The 20,581-nt window shown below is 54.9% G+C and overlaps 1 protein-coding gene and 1 long non-coding RNA gene across 2 annotated transcripts in view; both read right to left on the reverse strand.

Annotated features, from left to right (window-relative positions):
* The window catches only part of LOC134948221 (uncharacterized), a 67,995-nt gene that overhangs the window by 16,584 nt on the left and 30,830 nt on the right, over nucleotides 1-20,581 (reverse strand). The gene's annotated exons all lie outside the window — the stretch shown is intronic.
* The window catches only part of LOC134948219 (uncharacterized), a 40,329-nt gene that overhangs the window by 4,593 nt on the left and 15,155 nt on the right, over nucleotides 1-20,581 (reverse strand). The gene's annotated exons all lie outside the window — the stretch shown is intronic.

The following is a 20,581-nucleotide window of genomic DNA, read 5'->3' on the forward strand; positions in this document are numbered from 1 at the left end:
CTCCCTCGTGGGGGTCCACGACCCCCCTGGAGGGAGAATAAAATAGCGTGGCGCGCGTAGCGCGCCACCGTGCCCGCAGCGTGGCGAGTGCAGCGAGCCCGCAAGGGGCTCCTTTGCGCTCGCCACGCTGTCGGTATGCCCGGCGGTCGTGCTCCCGGCGCCGGTATGCTGGTTGCCGGGAGCCCGAGCGCCGGCATACCGTACGACACCCGTCTAAGGAACATATCAATTTTCAACTTGCGATCAACTTAGGGCCCCCCAAAAATGATGGATTTGACACGAATGTCGTCATTTTGGACATTTTATTTTTCACCCCCATCACAGTCTGAGTGTCACTCACCCTGGTAATCACCCCATCACAGTCTGAGTCTCATTCACCCTGGGAATCATCCCTGTCACACCTGACTCTCACTCACCCCAGTAATCACCCCGTCACAGCCTGAGTATCACTCACCCCAGTAATCACCCTATCACAGCCTGAGTATCACTCACCCCAGTAATCACCCCATCACAGCCTGAGTGTCACTCACCCTGGTAATCACCCCATCACAGCCTGAGTGTCACTCACCCCAGTAATCACCCCATCACAGCCTGAGTGTCACTCACCCAGGTAATCACCCCGTCACAGCCTGAGTGTCACTGACCCCGGTAATCACCCCCATCACAGCCTGAGTATCACTCACCCCAGTAATCACCCCATCACAGCCTGAGTCTCACCCACCCCAGTAATCATCCCGTCACAGCCTGAGTGTCACTCACCCTGTGTTGCAGGGAGGAGTTATTGGCAATGTGAGTGAGCGTCAGGGATGGTTTATGGGAGGTAAGAGGGGAGTGGGGGCGAGTGGCGGCCTGTGACTGCGATCCTGTACGCAGAAACATGGCTCCTCCATCTTACCTCCATCGTCCACGTTGTGCCTCCATAGGGCCGCTCAGAGACGCCGCACAGCTGCTGTATACTAACTGCTAGCTGCAAAGGCATTTCCATCCCGCTCTGCATCAGGCCCTGTGTTTCCCCACCAGCGATGGTCATGTGTTCCCGCTCTGCATCAGGCTTGTGTTTCCCCACCAGCGATGGTCATGTGTTCCCGCTCTGCATCAGGCTTGTGTTTCCCCACCAGCGATGGTCATGTGTTCCCGCTCTGCATCAGGCCCTGTGTTTCCCCACCAGCGATGGTCATGTGTTCCCGCTCTGCATCAGGCCTATGTTTCCCCACCAGCGATGGTCATGTGTTCCCGCTCTGCATCAGGCCTGTGTTTCCCCACCAGCGATGGTCATGTGTTCCCGCTCTGCATCAGGCCTATGTTTCCCCACCAGCGATGGTCATGTGTTCCCGCTCTGCATCAGGCCTGTGTTTCCCCACCAGCGACGGTCATGTGTTCCCGCTCTGCATCAGGCCTGTGTTTCCCCACCAGCGATGGTCATGTGTTCCCGCTCTGCATCAGGCCCTGTGTTTCCCCACCAGCGATGGTCATGTGTTCCCGCTCTGCATCAGGCCCTGTGTTTCCCCACCAGCGATGGTCATGTGATCCCGCTCTGCATCAGGCCCTGTGTTTCCCCACCAGCGATGGTCATGTGTTCCCGCTCTGCATCAGGCCTATGTTTCCCCACCAGCGATGGTCATGTGTTCCCGCTCTGCATCAGGCCCTGTGTTTCCCCACCAGCGATGGTCATGTGTTCCCGCTCTGCATCAGGCCCTATGTTTCCCCACCAGCGATGGTCATGTGATCCCGCTCTGCATCAGGCCTGTGTTTCCCCACCAGCGACGGTCATGTGTTCCCGCTCTGCATCAGGCCTGTGTTTCCCCACCAGCGATGGTCATGTGTTCCCGCTCTGCATCAGGCCCTGTGTTTCCCCACCAGCGATGGTCATGCGTTCCCGCTCTGCATCAGGCCCTGTGTTTCCCCACCAGCGATGGTCATGTGTTCCCGCTCTGCATCAGGCCCTGTGTTTCCCCACCAGCGATGGTCATGTGTTCCCGCTCTGCATCAGGCCTATGTTTCCCCACCAGCGATAGTCATGTGTTCCCGCTCTGCATCAGGCCCTGTGTTTCCCCACCAGCGATGGTCATGTGTTCCCGCTCTGCATCAGGCACTATGTTTCCCCACCAGCGATGGTCATGTGTTCCCGCTCTGCATCAGGCCCTGTGTTTCCCCACCAGCGATGGTCATGTGTTCCCGCTCTGCATCAGCCCTATGTTTCCCCACCAGCGATGGTCATGTATTCCCGCTCTGCATCAGGCCCTGTGTTTCCCCACCAGCGATGGTCATGTGTTCCCGCTCTGCATCAGGCCCTATGTTTCCCCGCCAGCGATGGTCATGTGATCCCGCTCTGCATCAGGCCTGTGTTTCCCCACCAGCGACGGTCATGTGTTCCCGCTCTGCATCAGGCCTGTGTTTCCCCACCAGCGGTGGTCATGTGTTCCCGCTCTGCATCAGGCCCTGTGTTTCCCCACCAGCGATGGTCATGCGTTCCCGCTCTGCAACAGGTCCTGTGTTTCCCCACCAGCGATGGTCATGTGTTCCCGCTCTGCATCAGGCCCTGTGTTTCCCCACCAGCGATGGTCATGTGTTCCCGCTCTGCATCAGGCCCTGTGTTTCCCCACCAGCGATGGTCATGTGTTCCCGCTCTGCATCAGGCCTGTGTTTCCCCACCAGCGATGGTCATGTGTTCCCGCTCTGCATCAGGCCCTATGTTTCCCCACCAGCGATGGTCATGTGTTCCCGCTCTGCATCAGGCCCTATGTTTCCCCACCAGCGATGGTCATGTGTTCCCGCTCTGCATCAGGCCCTGTGTTTCCCCACCAGCGATGGTCATGTGTTCCCGCTCTGCATCAGGCCTGTGTTTCCCCACCAGCGATGGTCATGTGTTCCCGCTCTGCATCAGGCCTGTGTTTCCCCACCAGCGATGGTCATGTGTTCCCGCTCTGCATCAGGCCTGTGTTTCCCCACCAGCGATGGTCATGTGTTCCCGCTCTGCATCAGGCCTGTGTTTCCCCACCAGCGATGGTCATGTGTTCCCGCTCTGCATCAGGCCCTGTGTTTCCCCACCAGCGATGGTCATGTGTTCCCGCTCTGCATCAGGCCTGTGTTTCCCCACCAGCGATGGTCATGTGTTCCCGCTCTGCATCAGGCCCTCTGTTTCCCCACCAGCGATGGTCATGTGTTCCCGCTCTGCATCAGGCCCTGTGTTTCCCCACCAGTGATGGTCATGTGTTCCCGCTCTGCATCAGGCCTATGTTTCCCCACCAGCGATGGTCATGTGTTCCCGCTCTGCATCAGGCCCTGTGTTTCCCCGCCAGCGATGGTCATGTGTTCCCGCTCTGCATCAGGCCTGTGTTTCCCCACCAGCGATGGTCATGTGTTCCCACTCTGCATCAGGCCCTATATTTCCCCACCAGCGATGGTCATGTGTTCCTGCTCCTCATCAGGCCCTGTGTTTCCCCACCAGCGATGGTCATGTGTTCCCGCTCTGCATCAGGCCCTGTGTTTCCCCACCAGCGATGGTCATGTGTTCCCGCCCTGCATCAGGCCCTGTGTTTCCCCACCAGCGATGGTCATGTGTTCCCGCTCTGCATCAGGCCCTGTGTTTCCCCACCAGCGATTATCATGTGTTCCCGCTCTGCATCAGGCCTGTGTTTCCCCACCAGCGATGGTCATGTGTTCCCGCTCTGCATCAGGCCCTGTGTTTCCCCACCAGCGATGGTCATGTGTTCCCGCTCTGCATCAAGCCCTGTGTTTCCCCACCAGCGATGGTCATGTGTTCCCGCTCTGCATCAGGCCCTGTGTTTCCCCACCAGCGATGGTCATGTGTTCCCGCTCTGCATCAGGCCTATGTTTCCCCACCAGCGATGGTCATGTGTTCCCGCTCTGCATCAGGCCCTGTGTTTCCCCACCAGCGATGGTCATGTGTTCCCGCTCTGCATCAGGCCCTATGTTTCCCCACCAGCGATGGTCATGTGTTCCCGCTCTGCATCAGGCCCTGTGTTTCCCCACCAGCGATGGTCATGTGTTCCCGCTCTGCATCAGCCCTATGTTTCCCCACCAGCAATGGTCATGTGTTCCCGCTCTGCATCAGGCCCTGTGTTTCCCCACCAGCGATGGTCATGTGTTCCCGCTCTGCATCAGGCCCTATGTTTCCCCGCCAGCGATGGTCATGTGATCCCGCTCTGCATCAGGCCTGTGTTTCCCCACCAGCGACGGTCATGTGTTCCCGCTCTGCATCAGGCCTGTGTTTCCCCACCAGCGATGGTCATGTGTTCCCGCTCTGCATCAGGCCCTGTGTTTCCCCACCAGCGATGGTCATGCGTTCCCGCTCTGCATCAGGTCCTGTGTTTCCCCACCAGCGATGGTCATGTGTTCCCGCTCTGCATCAGGCCCTGTGTTTCCCCACCAGCGATGGTCATGTGTTCCCGCTCTGCATCAGGCCCTGTGTTTCCCCACCAGCGATGGTCATGTGTTCCCGCTCTGCATCAGGCCCTGTGTTTCCCCACCAGCGATTATCATGTGTTCCCGCTCTGCATCAGGCCTGTGTTTCCCCACCAGCGATGGTCATGTGTTCCCGCTCTGCATCAGGCCCTGTGTTTCCCCACCAGCGATGGTCATGTGTTCCCGCTCTGCATCAAGCCCTGTGTTTCCCCACCAGCGATGGTCATGTGTTCCCGCTCTGCATCAGGCCCTGTGTTTCCCCACCAGCGATGGTCATGTGTTCCCGCTCTGCATCAGGCCTATGTTTCCCCACCAGCGATGGTCATGTGTTCCCGCTCTGCATCAGGCCCTGTGTTTCCCCACCAGCGATGGTCATGTGTTCCCGCTCTGCATCAGGCCCTATGTTTCCCCACCAGCGATGGTCATGTGTTCCCGCTCTGCATCAGGCCCTGTGTTTCCCCACCAGCGATGGTCATGTGTTCCCGCTCTGCATCAGCCCTATGTTTCCCCACCAGCAATGGTCATGTGTTCCCGCTCTGCATCAGGCCCTGTGTTTCCCCACCAGCGATGGTCATGTGTTCCCGCTCTGCATCAGGCCCTATGTTTCCCCGCCAGCGATGGTCATGTGATCCCGCTCTGCATCAGGCCTGTGTTTCCCCACCAGCGACGGTCATGTGTTCCCGCTCTGCATCAGGCCTGTGTTTCCCCACCAGCGATGGTCATGTGTTCCCGCTCTGCATCAGGCCCTGTGTTTCCCCACCAGCGATGGTCATGCGTTCCCGCTCTGCATCAGGTCCTGTGTTTCCCCACCAGCGATGGTCATGTGTTCCCGCTCTGCATCAGGCCCTGTGTTTCCCCACCAGCGATGGTCATGTGTTCCCGCTCTGCATCAGGCCCTGTGTTTCCCCACCAGCGATGGTCATGTGTTCCCGCTCTGCATCAGGCCTGTGTTTCCCCACCAGCGATGGTCATGTGTTCCCGCTCTGCATCAGGCCCTATGTTTCCCCACCAGCGATGGTCATGTGTTCCCGCTCTGCATCAGGCCCTATGTTTCCCCACCAGCGATGGTCATGTGTTCCCGCTCTGCATCAGGCCCTGTGTTTCCCCACCAGCGATGGTCATGTGTTCCCGCTCTGCATCAGGCCTGTGTTTCCCCACCAGCGATGGTCATGTGTTCCCGCTCTGCATCAGGCCTGTGTTTCCCCACCAGCGATGGTCATGTGTTCCCGCTCTGCATCAGGCCTGTGTTTCCCCACCAGCGATGGTCATGTGTTCCCGCTCTGCATCAGGCCTGTGTTTCCCCACCAGCGATGGTCATGTGTTCCCGCTCTGCATCAGGCCCTGTGTTTCCCCACCAGCGATGGTCATGTGTTCCCGCTCTGCATCAGGCCTGTGTTTCCCCACCAGCGATGGTCATGTGTTCCCGCTCTGCATCAGGCCCTCTGTTTCCCCACCAGCGATGGTCATGTGTTCCCGCTCTGCATCAGGCCCTGTGTTTCCCCACCAGCGATGGTCATGTGTTCCCGCTCTGCATCAGGCCTATGTTTCCCCACCAGCGATGGTCATGTGTTCCCGCTCTGCATCAGGCCCTGTGTTTCCCCGCCAGCGATGGTCATGTGTTCCCGCTCTGCATCAGGCCTGTGTTTCCCCACCAGCGATGGTCATGTGTTCCCACTCTGCATCAGGCCCTATATTTCCCCACCAGCGATGGTCATGTGTTCCTGCTCCTCATCAGGCCCTGTGTTTCCCCGCCAGCGATGGTCATGTGTTCCCGCTCTGCATCAGGCCTGTGTTTCCCCACCAGCGATGGTCATGTGTTCCCACTCTGCATCAGGCCCTATATTTCCCCACCAGCGATGGTCATGTGTTCCTGCTCCTCATCAGGCCCTGTGTTTCCCCACCAGCGATGGTCATGTGTTCCCGCTCTGCATCAGGCCCTGTGTTTCCCCACCAGCGATGGTCATGTGTTCCCGCCCTGCATCAGGCCCTGTGTTTCCCCACCAGCGATGGTCATGTGTTCCCGCTCTGCATCAGGCCCTGTGTTTCCCCACCAGCGATTATCATGTGTTCCCGCTCTGCATCAGGCCTGTGTTTCCCCACCAGCGATGGTCATGTGTTCCCGCTCTGCATCAGGCCCTGTGTTTCCCCACCAGCGATGGTCATGTGTTCCCGCTCTGCATCAGGCCCTGTGTTTCCCCACCAGCGATGGTCATGTGTTCCCGCTCTGCATCAGGCCCTGTGTTTCCCCACCAGCGATGGTCATGTGTTCCCGCTCTGCATCTGGCCTATGTTTCCCCACCAGCGATGGTCATGTGTTCCCGCTCTGCATCAGGCCCTGTGTTTCCCCACCAGCGATGGTCATGTGTTCCCGCTCTGCATCAGGCCCTATGTTTCCCCACCAGCGATGGTCATGTGTTCCCGCTCTGCATCATGCCCTGTGTTTCCCCACCAGCGATGGTCATGTGTTCCCGCTCTGCATCAGCCCTATGTTTCCCCACCAGCGATGGTCATGTGTTCCCGCTCTGCATCAGGCCCTGTGTTTCCCCACCAGCGATGGTCATGTGTTCCCGCTCTGCATCAGGCCCTATGTTTCCCCGCCAGCGATGGTCATGTGATCCCGCTCTGCATCAGGCCTGTGTTTCCCCACCAGCGACGGTCATGTGTTCCCGCTCTGCATCAGGCCTGTGTTTCCCCACCAGCGATGGTCATGTGTTCCCGCTCTGCATCAGGCCCTGTGTTTCCCCACCAGCGATGGTCATGCGTTCCCGCTCTGCATCAGGTCCTGTGTTTCCCCACCAGCGATGGTCATGTGTTCCCGCTCTGCATCAGGCCCTGTGTTTCCCCACCAGCGATGGTCATGTGTTCCCGCTCTGCATCAGGCCCTGTGTTTCCCCACCAGCGATGGTCATGTGTTCCCGCTCTGCATCAGGCCTGTGTTTCCCCACCAGCGATGGTCATGTGTTCCCGCTCTGCATCAGGCCCTATGTTTCCCCACCAGCGATGGTCATGTGTTCCCGCTCTGCATCAGGCCCTATGTTTCCCCACCAGCGATGGTCATGTGTTCCCGCTCTGCATCAGGCCCTGTGTTTCCCCACCAGCGATGGTCATGTGTTCCCGCTCTGCATCAGGCCTGTGTTTCCCCACCAGCGATGGTCATGTGTTCCCGCTCTGCATCAGGCCTGTGTTTCCCCACCAGCGATGGTCATGTGTTCCCGCTCTGCATCAGGCCTGTGTTTCCCCACCAGCGATGGTCATGTGTTCCCGCTCTGCATCAGGCCTGTGTTTCCCCACCAGCGATGGTCATGTGTTCCCGCTCTGCATCAGGCCCTGTGTTTCCCCACCAGCGATGGTCATGTGTTCCCGCTCTGCATCAGGCCTGTGTTTCCCCACCAGCGATGGTCATGTGTTCCCGCTCTGCATCAGGCCCTCTGTTTCCCCACCAGCGATGGTCATGTGTTCCCGCTCTGCATCAGGCCCTGTGTTTCCCCACCAGCGATGGTCATGTGTTCCCGCTCTGCATCAGGCCTATGTTTCCCCACCAGCGATGGTCATGTGTTCCCGCTCTGCATCAGGCCCTGTGTTTCCCCGCCAGCGATGGTCATGTGTTCCCGCTCTGCATCAGGCCTGTGTTTCCCCACCAGCGATGGTCATGTGTTCCCACTCTGCATCAGGCCCTATATTTCCCCACCAGCGATGGTCATGTGTTCCTGCTCCTCATCAGGCCCTGTGTTTCCCCACCAGCGATGGTCATGTGTTCCCGCTCTGCATCAGGCCCTGTGTTTCCCCACCAGCGATGGTCATGTGTTCCCGCCCTGCATCAGGCCCTGTGTTTCCCCACCAGCGATGGTCATGTGTTCCCGCTCTGCATCAGGCCCTGTGTTTCCCCACCAGCGATTATCATGTGTTCCCGCTCTGCATCAGGCCCTGTGTTTCCCCACCAGCGATGGTCATGTGTTCCCGCTCTGCATCAGGCCCTATGTTTCCCCGCCAGCGATGGTCATGTGATCCCGCTCTGCATCAGGCCTGTGTTTCCCCACCAGCGACGGTCATGTGTTCCCGCTCTGCATCAGGCCTGTGTTTCCCCACCAGCGATGGTCATGTGTTCCCGCTCTGCATCAGGCCCTGTGTTTCCCCACCAGCGATGGTCATGCGTTCCCGCTCTGCATCAGGTCCTGTGTTTCCCCACCAGCGATGGTCATGTGTTCCCGCTCTGCATCAGGCCCTGTGTTTCCCCACCAGCGATGGTCATGTGTTCCCGCTCTGCATCAGGCCCTGTGTTTCCCCACCAGCGATGGTCATGTGTTCCCGCTCTGCATCAGGCCTGTGTTTCCCCACCAGCGATGGTCATGTGTTCCCGCTCTGCATCAGGCCCTGTGTTTCCCCACCAGCGATGGTCATGTGTTCCCGCTCTGCATCAGGCCTGTGTTTCCCCACCAGCGATGGTCATGTGTTCCCGCTCTGCATCAGGCCCTCTGTTTCCCCACCAGCGATGGTCATGTGTTCCCGCTCTGCATCAGGCCCTGTGTTTCCCCACCAGCGATGGTCATGTGTTCCCGCTCTGCATCAGGCCTATGTTTCCCCACCAGCGATGGTCATGTGTTCCCGCTCTGCATCAGGCCCTGTGTTTCCCCGCCAGCGATGGTCATGTGTTCCCGCTCTGCATCAGGCCTGTGTTTCCCCACCAGCGATGCTCATGTGTTCCCACTCTGCATCAGGCCCTATATTTCCCCACCAGCGATGGTCATGTGTTCCTGCTCCTCATCAGGCCCTGTGTTTCCCCACCAGCGATGGTCATGTGTTCCCGCTCTGCATCAGGCCCTGTGTTTCCCCACCAGCGATGGTCATGTGTTCCCGCCCTGCATCAGGCCCTGTGTTTCCCCACCAGCGATGGTCATGTGTTCCCGCTCTGCATCAGGCCCTGTGTTTCCCCACCAGCGATTATCATGTGTTCCCGCTCTGCATCAGGCCTGTGTTTCCCCACCAGCGATGGTCATGTGTTCCCGCTCTGCATCAGGCCCTGTGTTTCCCCACCAGTGATGGTCATGTGATCCCGCTCTGCATCAGGCCCTATGTTTCCCCACCAGCGATGGTCATGTGTTCCCGCTCTGCATCAGGTTCTGTGTTTCCCCACCAGCGATGGTCATGTGTTCCCGCTCTGCATCAGGCCCTGTGTTTCCCCACCAGCGATGGTCATGTGTTCCCGCTCTGCATCAGGCCCTGTGTTTCCCCACCAGCGATGGTCATGTGTTCCCGCTCTGCATCAGGCCTGTGTTTCCCCACCAGCGATGGTCATGTGTTCCCGCTCTGCATCAGGCCCTCTGTTTCCCCACCAGCGATGGTCATGTGTTCCCGCTCTGCATCAGGCCCTGTGTTTCCCCACCAGCGATGGTCATTTGTTCCCGCTCTGCATCAGGCCCTGTGTTTCCCCACCAGCGATGGTCATGTGTTCCCGCTCTGCATCAGGCCTGTGTTTCCCCACCAGCGATGGTCATGTGTTCCCGCTCTGCATCAGGCCCTATGTTTCCCCACCAGCGATGGTCATGTGTTCCCGCTCTGCATCAGGCCCTATGTTTCCCCACCAGCGATGGTCATGTGTTCCCGCTCTGCATCAGGCCCTGTGTTTCCCCACCAGTGATGGTCATGTGTTCCCGCTCTGCATCAGGCCTGTGTTTCCCCACCAGCGATGGTCATGTGTTCCCGCTCTGCATCAGGCCTGTGTTTCCCCACCAGCGATGGTCATGTGTTCCCGCTCTGCATCAGGCCTGTGTTTCCCCACCAGCGATGGTCATGTGTTCCCGCTCTGCATCAGGCCTGTGTTTCCCCACCAGCGATGGTCATGTGTTCCCGCTCTGCATCAGGCCCTGTGTTTCCCCACCAGCGATGGTCATGTGTTCCCGCTCTGCATCAGGCCTGTGTTTCCCCACCAGCGATGGTCATGTGTTCCCGCTCTGCATCAGGCCCTGTGTTTCCCCACCAGCGATGGTCATGTGTTCCCGCTCTGCATCAGGCCCTGTGTTTCCCCGCCAGCGATGGTCATGTGTTCCCGCTCTGCATCAGGCCTGTGTTTCCCCACCAGCGATGCTCATGTGTTCCCACTCTGCATCAGGCCCTATATTTCCCCACCAGCGATGGTCATGTGTTCCTGCTCCTCATCAGGCCCTGTGTTTCCCCACCAGCGATGGTCATTTGTTCCCGCTCTGCATCAGGCCCTGTGTTTCCCCACCAGCGATGGTCATGTGTTCCCGCTCTGCATCAGGCCTGTGTTTCCCCACCAGCGATGGTCATGTGTTCCCGCTCTGCATCAGGCCTATGTTTCCCCACCAGCGATGGTCATGTGTTCCCGCTCTGCATCAGGCCCTATATTTCCCCACCAGCGATGGTCATGTGTTCCTGCTCCTCATCAGGCCCTGTGTTTCCCCACCAGCGATGGTCATGTGTTCCCGCTCTGCATCAGGCCCTGTGTTTCCCCACCAGCGATGGTCATGTGTTCCCGCCCTGCATCAGGCCCTGTGTTTCCCCACCAGCGATGGTCATGTGTTCCCGCTCTGCATCAGGCCCTGTGTTTCCCCACCAGCGATTATCATGTGTTCCCGCTCTGCATCAGGCCTGTGTTTCCCCACCAGCGATGGTCATGTGTTCCCGCTCTGCATCAGGCCCTGTGTTTCCCCACCAGCGATGGTCATGTGATCCCGCTCTGCATCAGGCCCTATGTTTCCCCACCAGCGATGGTCATGTGTTCCCGCTCTGCATCAGGTTCTGTGTTTCCCCACCAGCGATGGTCATGTGTTCCCGCTCTGCATCAGGCCCTGTGTTTCCCCACCAGCGATGGTCATGTGTTCCCGCTCTGCATCAGGCCCTGTGTTTCCCCACCAGCGATGGTCATGTGTTCCCGCTCTGCATCAGGCCTGTGTTTCCCCACCAGCGATGGTCATGTGTTCCCGCTCTGCATCAGGCCCTGTGTTTCCCCACTAGCGATGGTCATTTGTTCCCGCTCTGCATCAGGCCCTGTGTTTCCCCACCAGCGATGGTCATGTGTTCCCGCTCTGCATCAGGCCTGTGTTTCCCCACCAGCGATGGTCATGTGATCCCGCTCTGCATCAGGCCCTATGTTTTCCCACCAGCGATGGTCATGTGTTCCCGCTCTGCATCAGGCCCTGTGTTTCCCCACCAGCGATGGTCATTTGTTCCCGCTCTGCATCAGGCCCTGTGTTTCCCCACCAGCGATGGTCATGTGTTCCCGCTCTGCATCAGGCCTGTGTTTCCCCACCAGCGATGCTCATGTGATCCCGCTCTGCATCAGGCCCTGTGTTTCCCCACCAGCGATGGTCATGTGTTCCCGCTCTGCATCAGGCCCTATGTTTCCCCACCAGTGATGGTCATGTGATCCCGCTCTGCATCAGGCCCTGTGTTTCCCCACCAGCGATGGTCATGTGTTCCCGCTCTGCATCAGGCCCTGTGTTTCCCCACCAGCGATGGTCATGTGTTCCCGCTCTGCATCAGGCCCTATGTTTCCCCACCAGCGATGGTCATGTGTTCCCGCTCTGCATCAGGCCTGTGTTTCCCCACCAGCGATGGTCATGTGTTCCCGCTCTGCATCAGGCCCTCTGTTTCCCCACCAGCGATGGTCATGTGTTCCCGCTCTGCATCAGGCCCTATTTTTCCCCACCAGCGATGGTCATGTGTTCCCGCTCTGCATCAGGCCCTATGTTTACCCACCAGCGATGGTCATGTGTTCCCGCTCTGCATCAGGCCCTATGTTTCCCCACCAGCGATGGTCATGTGTTCCCGCTCTGCACCAGGCCTGTGTTTCCCCACCAGCGATGGTCATGTGTTCCCGCTCTGCATCAGGCCCGATGTTTCCCCACCAGCGATGGTCATGTGTTCCCGCTCTGCATCAGGCCCTATGTTTCCCCACCAGCGATGGTCATGTGTTCCCGCTCTGCATCAGCCCTGTGTTTCCCCACCAGCGATGGTCATGTGTTCCCGCTCTGCATCAGGCCCTATGTTTCCCCACCAGCGATGGTCATGTGTTCCCGCTCTGCATCAGGCCCTGTGTTTCCCCACCAGCGATGGTCATGTGTTCCCGCTCTGCATCAGGCCCTATGTTTCCCCACCAGTGATGGTCATGTGTTCCCGCTCTGCATCAGGCACTATGTTTCCCCACCAGTGATGGTCATGTGTTCCCGCTCTGCATCAGGCCCTGTGTTTCCCCACCAGCGATGGTCATGTGTTCCCGCTCTGCATCAGGCCTGTGTTTCCCCACCAGCGATGGTCATGTGTTCCCGCTCTGCATCAGGCCCTCTGTTTCCCCACCAGCGATGGTCATGTGTTCCCGCTCTGCATCAGGCCCTATTTTTCCCCACCAGCGATGGTCATGTGTTCCCGCTCTGCATCAGCCCTGTGTTTCCCCACCAGCGATGGTCATGTGTTCCCGCTCTGCATCAGGCCCTATGTTTCCCCACCAGCGATGGTCATGTGTTCCCGCTCTGCATCAGGCCTGTGTTTCCCCACCAGCGATGGTCATGTGTTCCCGCTCTGCATCAGGCCCTATGTTTCCCCACCAGCGATGGTCATGTGTTCCCGCTCTGCATCAGGCCCTGTGTTTCCCCACCAGCGATGGTCATGTGTTCCCGCTCTGCATCAGGCCCTATGTTTCCCCACCAGCGATGGTCATGTGTTCCCGCTCTGCATCAGGCACTATGTTTCCCCACCAGTGATGGTCATGTGATCCCGCTCTGCATCAGGCCCTGTGTTTCCCCACCAGCGATGGTCATGTGTTCCCGCTCTGCATCAGGCCCTGTGTTTCCCCACCAGCGATGGTCATGTGTTCCCGCTCTGCATCAGGCCCTATGTTTCCCCACCAGCGATGGTCATGTGTTCCCGCTCTGCATCAGGCCTGTGTTTCCCCACCAGCGATGGTCATGTGTTCCCGCTCTGCATCAGGCCCTCTGTTTCCCCACCAGCGATGGTCATGTGTTCCCGCTCTGCATCAGGCCCTATGTTTCCCCACCAGCGATGGTCATGTGTTCCCGCTCTGCATCAGCCCTGTGTTTCCCCACCAGCGATGGTCATGTGTTCCCGCTCTGCATCAGGCCCTATGTTTCCCCACCAGCGATGGTCATGTGTTCCCGCTCTGCATCAGGCCTGTGTTTCCCCACCAGCGATGGTCATGTGTTCCCGCTCTGCATCAGGCCCTATGTTTCCCCACCAGCGATGGTCATGTGTTCCCGCTCTGCATCAGGCCCTATGTTTCCCCACCAGCGATGGTCATGTGTTCCCGCTCTGCATCAGCCCTGTGTTTCCCCACCAGCGATGGTCATGTGTTCCCGCTCTGCATCAGGCCCTATGTTTCCCCACCAGCGATGGTCATGTGTTCCCGCTCTGCATCAGGCCCTGTGTTTCCCCACCAGCGATGGTCATGTGTTCCCGCTCTGCATCAGGCCCTATGTTTCCCCACCAGCGATGGTCATGTGTTCCCGCTCTGCATCAGGCCCTATGTTTCCCCACCAGCGATGGTCATGTGTTCCCGCTCTGCATCAGGCCCTGTGTTTCCCCACCAGCGATGGTCATGTGTTCCCACTCTGCATCAGGCCTGTGTTTCCCCACCAGCGATGGTCATGTGTTTATGGCAACTACTACAATGGTAACATTATGTTGGGGATTTGATGCCCCATCCGTACAATGCACCCATAAAGGGGCAGGGTTTGAATAAAGTGGGTGGGGCTTCACTGGAAAGTAGGTGTGGTCGGGCAGGATAGGGTGAGTTTTGTGTGAAATAAGATGTGTGATACGGGTCAGGGAGGTACATGGACCAAATCTTCATTCGTCATTCCCTGTACTAGTTACAGCTTACCCCTTGTGCACTAGCGTGTGCCAGACAGTGCGAGCACGGAGACACCCGTGTCCTGTGCCCCCGTATGCAGTAGCACCTCCGGAGGTACCAGACAGTGCGAGCACGGAGACACCCGTGTCCTGTGCCCCCGTACGCAGTGGCACCTCCGGAGGTACCAGACAGTCCCGTGTCAGTGCACCATCGTGTTCAGAATTTTTTCGCATACGCAGTTCCAAAGAATCGCCCAAATGATGTGAACTTCGGCCTTGTGTGTGGCTCTGAATCAGGCCTGTATGTGATGTGTACATAGACATGCGCATGGGGGGTCCCTGGTGCGCACAAGCACTTCCTAATGTCCGGCACCCCCTGACACGCCACACCTGCTTTAGACGCCGCCGAGACCTGGGCTTTTGCTCATTGTTACACTGCGCCTACCACCCCGCTGCGCCCGTGCCCGCCGCGGATAATATACACCTATCCGGCCGCACTGGGGGGGACTGACGTTACACTCTGCCTCCTGATGTGACATGTTGATGTCACACCGCGCCCTCCAAATCCAGACCTCCATGGGTTAATAAATGTGATTTCCATTGATAATTTTTGTGTGATTTTGTTGTCAGCACATTCAGCTATGTAAAGAACAAAGTATTTAATAAGAATATTTCATTCATTCAGATCTAGGATGTGTTATTTTAGTGTTCCCTTTATTTTTTTGAGCATTGTAATAATGAGATTGGTATTTTAGCATACCTCCCAACTGTCCCCATTTCAGTGGGACAGTCCCGCTAATTGGACACTGTCCCGCTGTCCCTCCCGCAGGTCTCAGTGTCTCGCAGGCGGGGGGCAGTTGGGAGAGAGGCATGCACACGGCATCTATCAGCATAAGGAGGGGAGCCGGGGGCTGTCCAGCAGCTCATGGACCGCTGGACACGCCCCCAAAATGATGAAAACGGGGTCGTAGATATAGGCCATGCCCCATTACTGTGAGACTCCGCCCCTCTACCCAAAGCTCCCATTTTTGGGAGCGGGCGCCTCCATTGCGCCGTGTCCCGATTCACAAAGGTCAGAAATTGGGAGATATGATTTTAGTATTATAATATAGAATAATAAGTGATGAGAATTATGATACTCATACCATGTGGCATAATGTGGATTTCAGCTTATACTGTGTATCATAAAGTGAATTTTCGGCTCATACTGTGTAGTGTAATGTGACTTTCGGCTCATACCATGTGACTTATTGCAAATGTTGGCTCATACTGTGTGGCATAATGTGAATAAGGGGCACTACTGTCAGTAGCTGGTGAGCCTGGTGACGTGTGACTAAAGCTGGTGTCCAGCGGAGGAGGGGTCTGATGGCATAGAAAGAGGCCAATGCGGCTCTGATGGTATGTTTACATTTTAAACTTTACTTGTGTTATATTAAAACTCAAATGTTTGGCCCCCTAAATCTCCCGTACTTTTCAGAGTGGCCCACTCAAAATCAGGGTGTAGGTGCTGGGGGGTGCAAGGGGTGGTGGTGGTGTGTGGGGAACAGAGTCGGCCCTAACCAATATGATGCCCTAGGCAAGATTTTGGCTGGTGCCCCCTAACACCATATTTAGTTCCGCCTCTGACCCTGTGCCCTTTCCCAGCACCATCTCCCCTCACCCATAGCAGTCCTCATTTTTGTGTTCCTACCCCCTATTATATAAATAGGAACAGTTCGCACATTCAACGCACAGCCCAAAAAGGGGTGTCTTCTTGCTGGGAAGGGGCATGGCCACACAAAAGTACCAATTCAAATTACGCCACACAGTAGTGCAACGTTATACACATTATATCATGCGATAGTGTCCCGTATTCACGTTACATCACACAGTAGTACCACTTTACCTTATATACATTACTCCTCACAGTAGTGCCCCTTATTCACATTACATCACACTGAATTGCTCCTTATTCACATTACACCTCACCTTATTGCTCTTTATTCACATTAGACCACACAGTAGTGTCCTTTCTATACGTTACGCCACACAGTAGAGCACCTTATACACGTAATGCCCCTTACACATATGACACACATTATTAATGTCCAGTAGCGGCATTTGCCATGGGCAAGCAGGATTTTTGCCCAGGGTGCCGCTTTCCTGGGGGTGTTGCCGCCGTAGCAAGAGCCGCTACTAACTGTGCACTAGGAAAGGTCCTCTCCACGAAGGGGAACTAGACGCTGAGCGGCGCCGGCAGCCGGAGATGGAGGGCAGCAGCGGTCGGGAAGCAGGAGCGGGGCTGGTATTTTTTATTTTTTTATTTTTGGTAAGCTGCGCTACTAGGGGCACAGCTACTGGTGGGCACAGTACTGAGGCAATACTAATGGGGGCAAAACTAATGGGGGCACAACTAATGGGGCAAAACTACTGTGGGCAAAACTACTGGAGGCACAACTACTGGGAGCACAGCTACAGAGGGCACAACTACTGGGGGCACAAATATACAAGGGGCACAACTCTACAGGGGGCAAAACTGTGACTACACCCCTTCCCTATGAAGCCACGCTCCTCTTTTTTTACTAACCCTATTTGGCCTGCTGGGGGGGGGGGGGCGCCAAAGGAGATTTTTGCCCTGGGCGCCACAAGGTCTAGAACCGGCCCTGTTAATGTCCTTATAAACATAATGTGCCTTACATATGCCAGTCTTTATTAATGCCCTTATACACATAATGGAATCAAGGGGTTTGCGTGGAGCGCACAGTATGTGTATCCTGTTCAAGGGGGCTGCTGGTATCTGGAGAGTTGTCCAGACTCTAGGGCTAGTGTTATCGTACAGGTTTTGGATACCTGCGCTCGCCCTCTATTTGGTGTTTGTATGTGAGAAATGATGTATCTCTATGATCTGTAAATACCTTTATAAGTCACAATGCTTAGTATAACAGATGGTACAATAATTCATATATAATTGATGATATTGTGATTACACATAAATGCCCTTATTTGCAAATAGTAACATACATATTGTGTGAACATCCGATGTATCGTGAAATTAAACACAAGATGAACTATCTCCAGAAGAATATAAATACATTAGAGAGTGTACAAAGAAGGGCAACTAAAATGGTGCATGGCCTACATCACAAAACGTACCCGGAAAGGCTAAAAGATCTTAACATGTATAGTTAGGAGGAGAGAAGGGAAAGGGGGGACATGATAAAAACTTTCAAATATATCAAGGGTCTTAACAAAGTTCAGGAGGGAAACATTCTTCAAAGGAAAAGAAGTATTAGAACTTGAGGACATACACTGAGACTGGAGGGGGGGAGGTTCAGGGGAAATTTAAGGAAAAATTACTTCACAGAAAGGGTAGTGGATAAGTGGAATAGCCTCCCATCAGAGGTGGTAGAGGCTAAGACTGTAGGGCAATTTAAACATGCTTGGGACAGGCATATGAATATCCTTACAAAGAATTAAGGTTAAAAAAGGGTTGAGATTGCCTAAAGGATAAAATAAAAAAGGGGCAGACTAGATGGGACAAGTGGTTCTTATCTGCCGTCAAATTCTATGTTTCTATGTTAAATAAAATATGGTATTGCCGCTTGATGAATATCCTAAAAAAAAAAAAAAATCTTGTGAGAAAAGGAGTATCTTTGTTCCAGATATATAAGTCAGTCTTTATCTGAAGGGATTTCCTTTCCCCTCAGTGTGAGTCTAAACAGTGTGCCCAGAGGCGGTTCTTTTGTCAATAATTGATCGTAGGTGGAGGTCGTGTTCTGGGAGGCCGGCGTCCCGGCCTGCCAGGTGCAACTTACCCTCACGATGTGATGTTTAGTTCTCTTTGTTCACTCTGTGGTGAGTGATGATGTGGCCACTTGCGCTGTTTCCGCTGTATCCGTCCCCGGTGGTGCTCCTCAGCAGACAGGGCTGGAAGCCTTCCTGGCTCTGCTTCTAGGCTGCCGGGTCCCGCCGGAAGCCGCACTGAACAACCGGAAGTTGCGTTGCCGCAACGCTCCGCTTCTTCCTATGTCCTGTGGGGTCTCAACGGCCGCTCCACTCGCCGGCCGGCGAGGAGTCTTGTGGATGTAGTTTGCGGTGATGTGCTGGCAAGCTTGAGGTGTCTGCATGGATCTGTTTCCAACGCAATTCGGCCGCAACTGGCCTTCATCAAGCGGCAATACCATATTTTATTTCATCTTGTGTTTAATTTCCCGATACATCGGATGTTCACACAATATGCATGTTACGATTTGCAAATAAGGGCATTTATGTGTAATCACAATATTATCAATTATATATGAATTATTGTACCATCTGTTATACTAAGCATTGTGACATAAAGGTATTTACAGATCATAGAGATACATCATTTCTCACATACAAACACCAAATAGAGGGTGAGCGCAGGTATCCAAAACCTGTACGATTATTATACACATAATGACACACATAATATCTCATTCACATACGCCGCACATTATTAGTGCCCTGATACACATAATGACACACATAATATCTCATTCACATACGCCGCACATTATTAGTGCCCTGATACACATAATGACACACATAATATCTCATTCACATACGCCGCACATTATTAGTGCCCTTATACACATAATGACACACATAATATCTCATTCACATACGCCGCACATTATTAGTGCCCTTATACACATAATGACGGACATAGTGCCCCTTACACATATGCCAACCTTTATTAATGCATTTATACATGTGACACACACATTGCCCCTTACACATATGGGGGGTCATTCCGAGTTGTTCGCTCGTTATTTTTTTTCGCTACGGAGCGATTAGTCGCAAACTGCGCATGCGCAATGTATGCAGTGTGCCTGCGCCAAGTAAATTAGCACAAAAGTTTGGTATTTTACTCACGGCGTAACTAAGTTTTTTCATCGCTCTGCTGATCGTAGTGTGATTGACAGGAAGTGGGTGTTTCTGGGCGGAAACTGGACGTTTTATGGGAGTGTGCGGAAAAACGCAGGCGTTCGAGTTGCAAAACGCAGGAGTGTCTGGAGAAACGGGGGAGTGGTTGGGCAAACGCAGGGTGTGTTTGTGACGTCAAACCAGGAACGAAAAGGACTGAGCTGGTCTCAATGGCTGAGTAAGTCTGGAGCTACTCAGAAGAAACTGCTAAGAAATTTCTATTCGCAATTCTGCTAATCTTTCATTCGCAATTCTGCTAAGCTAAGATACACTCCCAGAGGGCGGCGGTTTAGCGTGTGCAATGCTGCTAAAAGCAGCTAGCGCGCGAACAACTCGGAATCACCCCCATGCTGAACACTACTGCACAACCAACTCACCCGCACACAGCACTCACACGGGCGCTAAAACCGTGACCTCTGCCTATGCTTGGATACAGATGTGTCCACATACATCTTGCCTCAATACGCCATGCAGCAGGAGATGCCTGGCATGAGTCAGCTGGCAGCTCTGCTAACGTCGGGCGCCTTTTTTTAATGAAAATGCATCTTATTTGCATTGCTATGTGGCTAGGATGCACGAGCAGCTTCTGCTAAATGATATGCAGCATGCCTGTATTCTGTGTGTGACTGTGGCTGTATCTGCATACAATATGCTACATTTCAGTGATTTCCAGGAATGCACTGTAACGTAGGAATTTGTATGCAGATACAGCCGCAGTCACACACAGAATATAGGCATGCCGCATATCATTTTAATCAGCAGAAGCTGCTGGTGCTCCTAGGCATACCAAATGCCCTAGGCTTTCGCCTAGTTTGCCTATGCCTAGGGCCGGCTGTGTCTCAGACAATTCCCTCCATGGCAGCTATATCTGCGGCTATATGGGATACTTATCAGATGGAATTCCTTTCCAGCATTGCAGATAATAATGCCACCTCTTTTGCTGCAACCTGGTCCCCCTGGTTGGCCCATAATAATGCCACTCCCCCTTTGACATTCGGTTTCTGAGAAGTATTATCTTGTTTATCCTTTCGCGAGTCCAACCTTATTAGGTGTGCACCGAAATGACTGTACTCTGATTGATGTTACTTGATGTCATGACTACTCTTTATACTTGACGAGTATAAAGTTGATGCGCTGTACTCCCGGTCCCCGTTCCTGTTTTTTTTCCTTCTGCCCCCCACCCCTCCTCCAATAATTTGCTATCTTTTGATAAAATCCATCAATATACAGTTTTTGAAAAAAACAATAAAAAATACGTGAATGATATCAAGCACACACAAGAAGGATGATTGCTGGAAAAACTCTGCTTGGGGCACTGATTGACACCCAGTCTACCGTGAATGGTCTATTCAAGGGTGTATCTAGGGGTCCTAGTGCTCCTGGCAAAGTAAGGGACTTTCACCCC

Source organism: Pseudophryne corroboree, chromosome 8 (genome assembly GCF_028390025.1).
Source record: "Pseudophryne corroboree isolate aPseCor3 chromosome 8, aPseCor3.hap2, whole genome shotgun sequence".
Lineage (NCBI taxonomy): Eukaryota > Metazoa > Chordata > Amphibia > Anura > Myobatrachidae > Pseudophryne > Pseudophryne corroboree.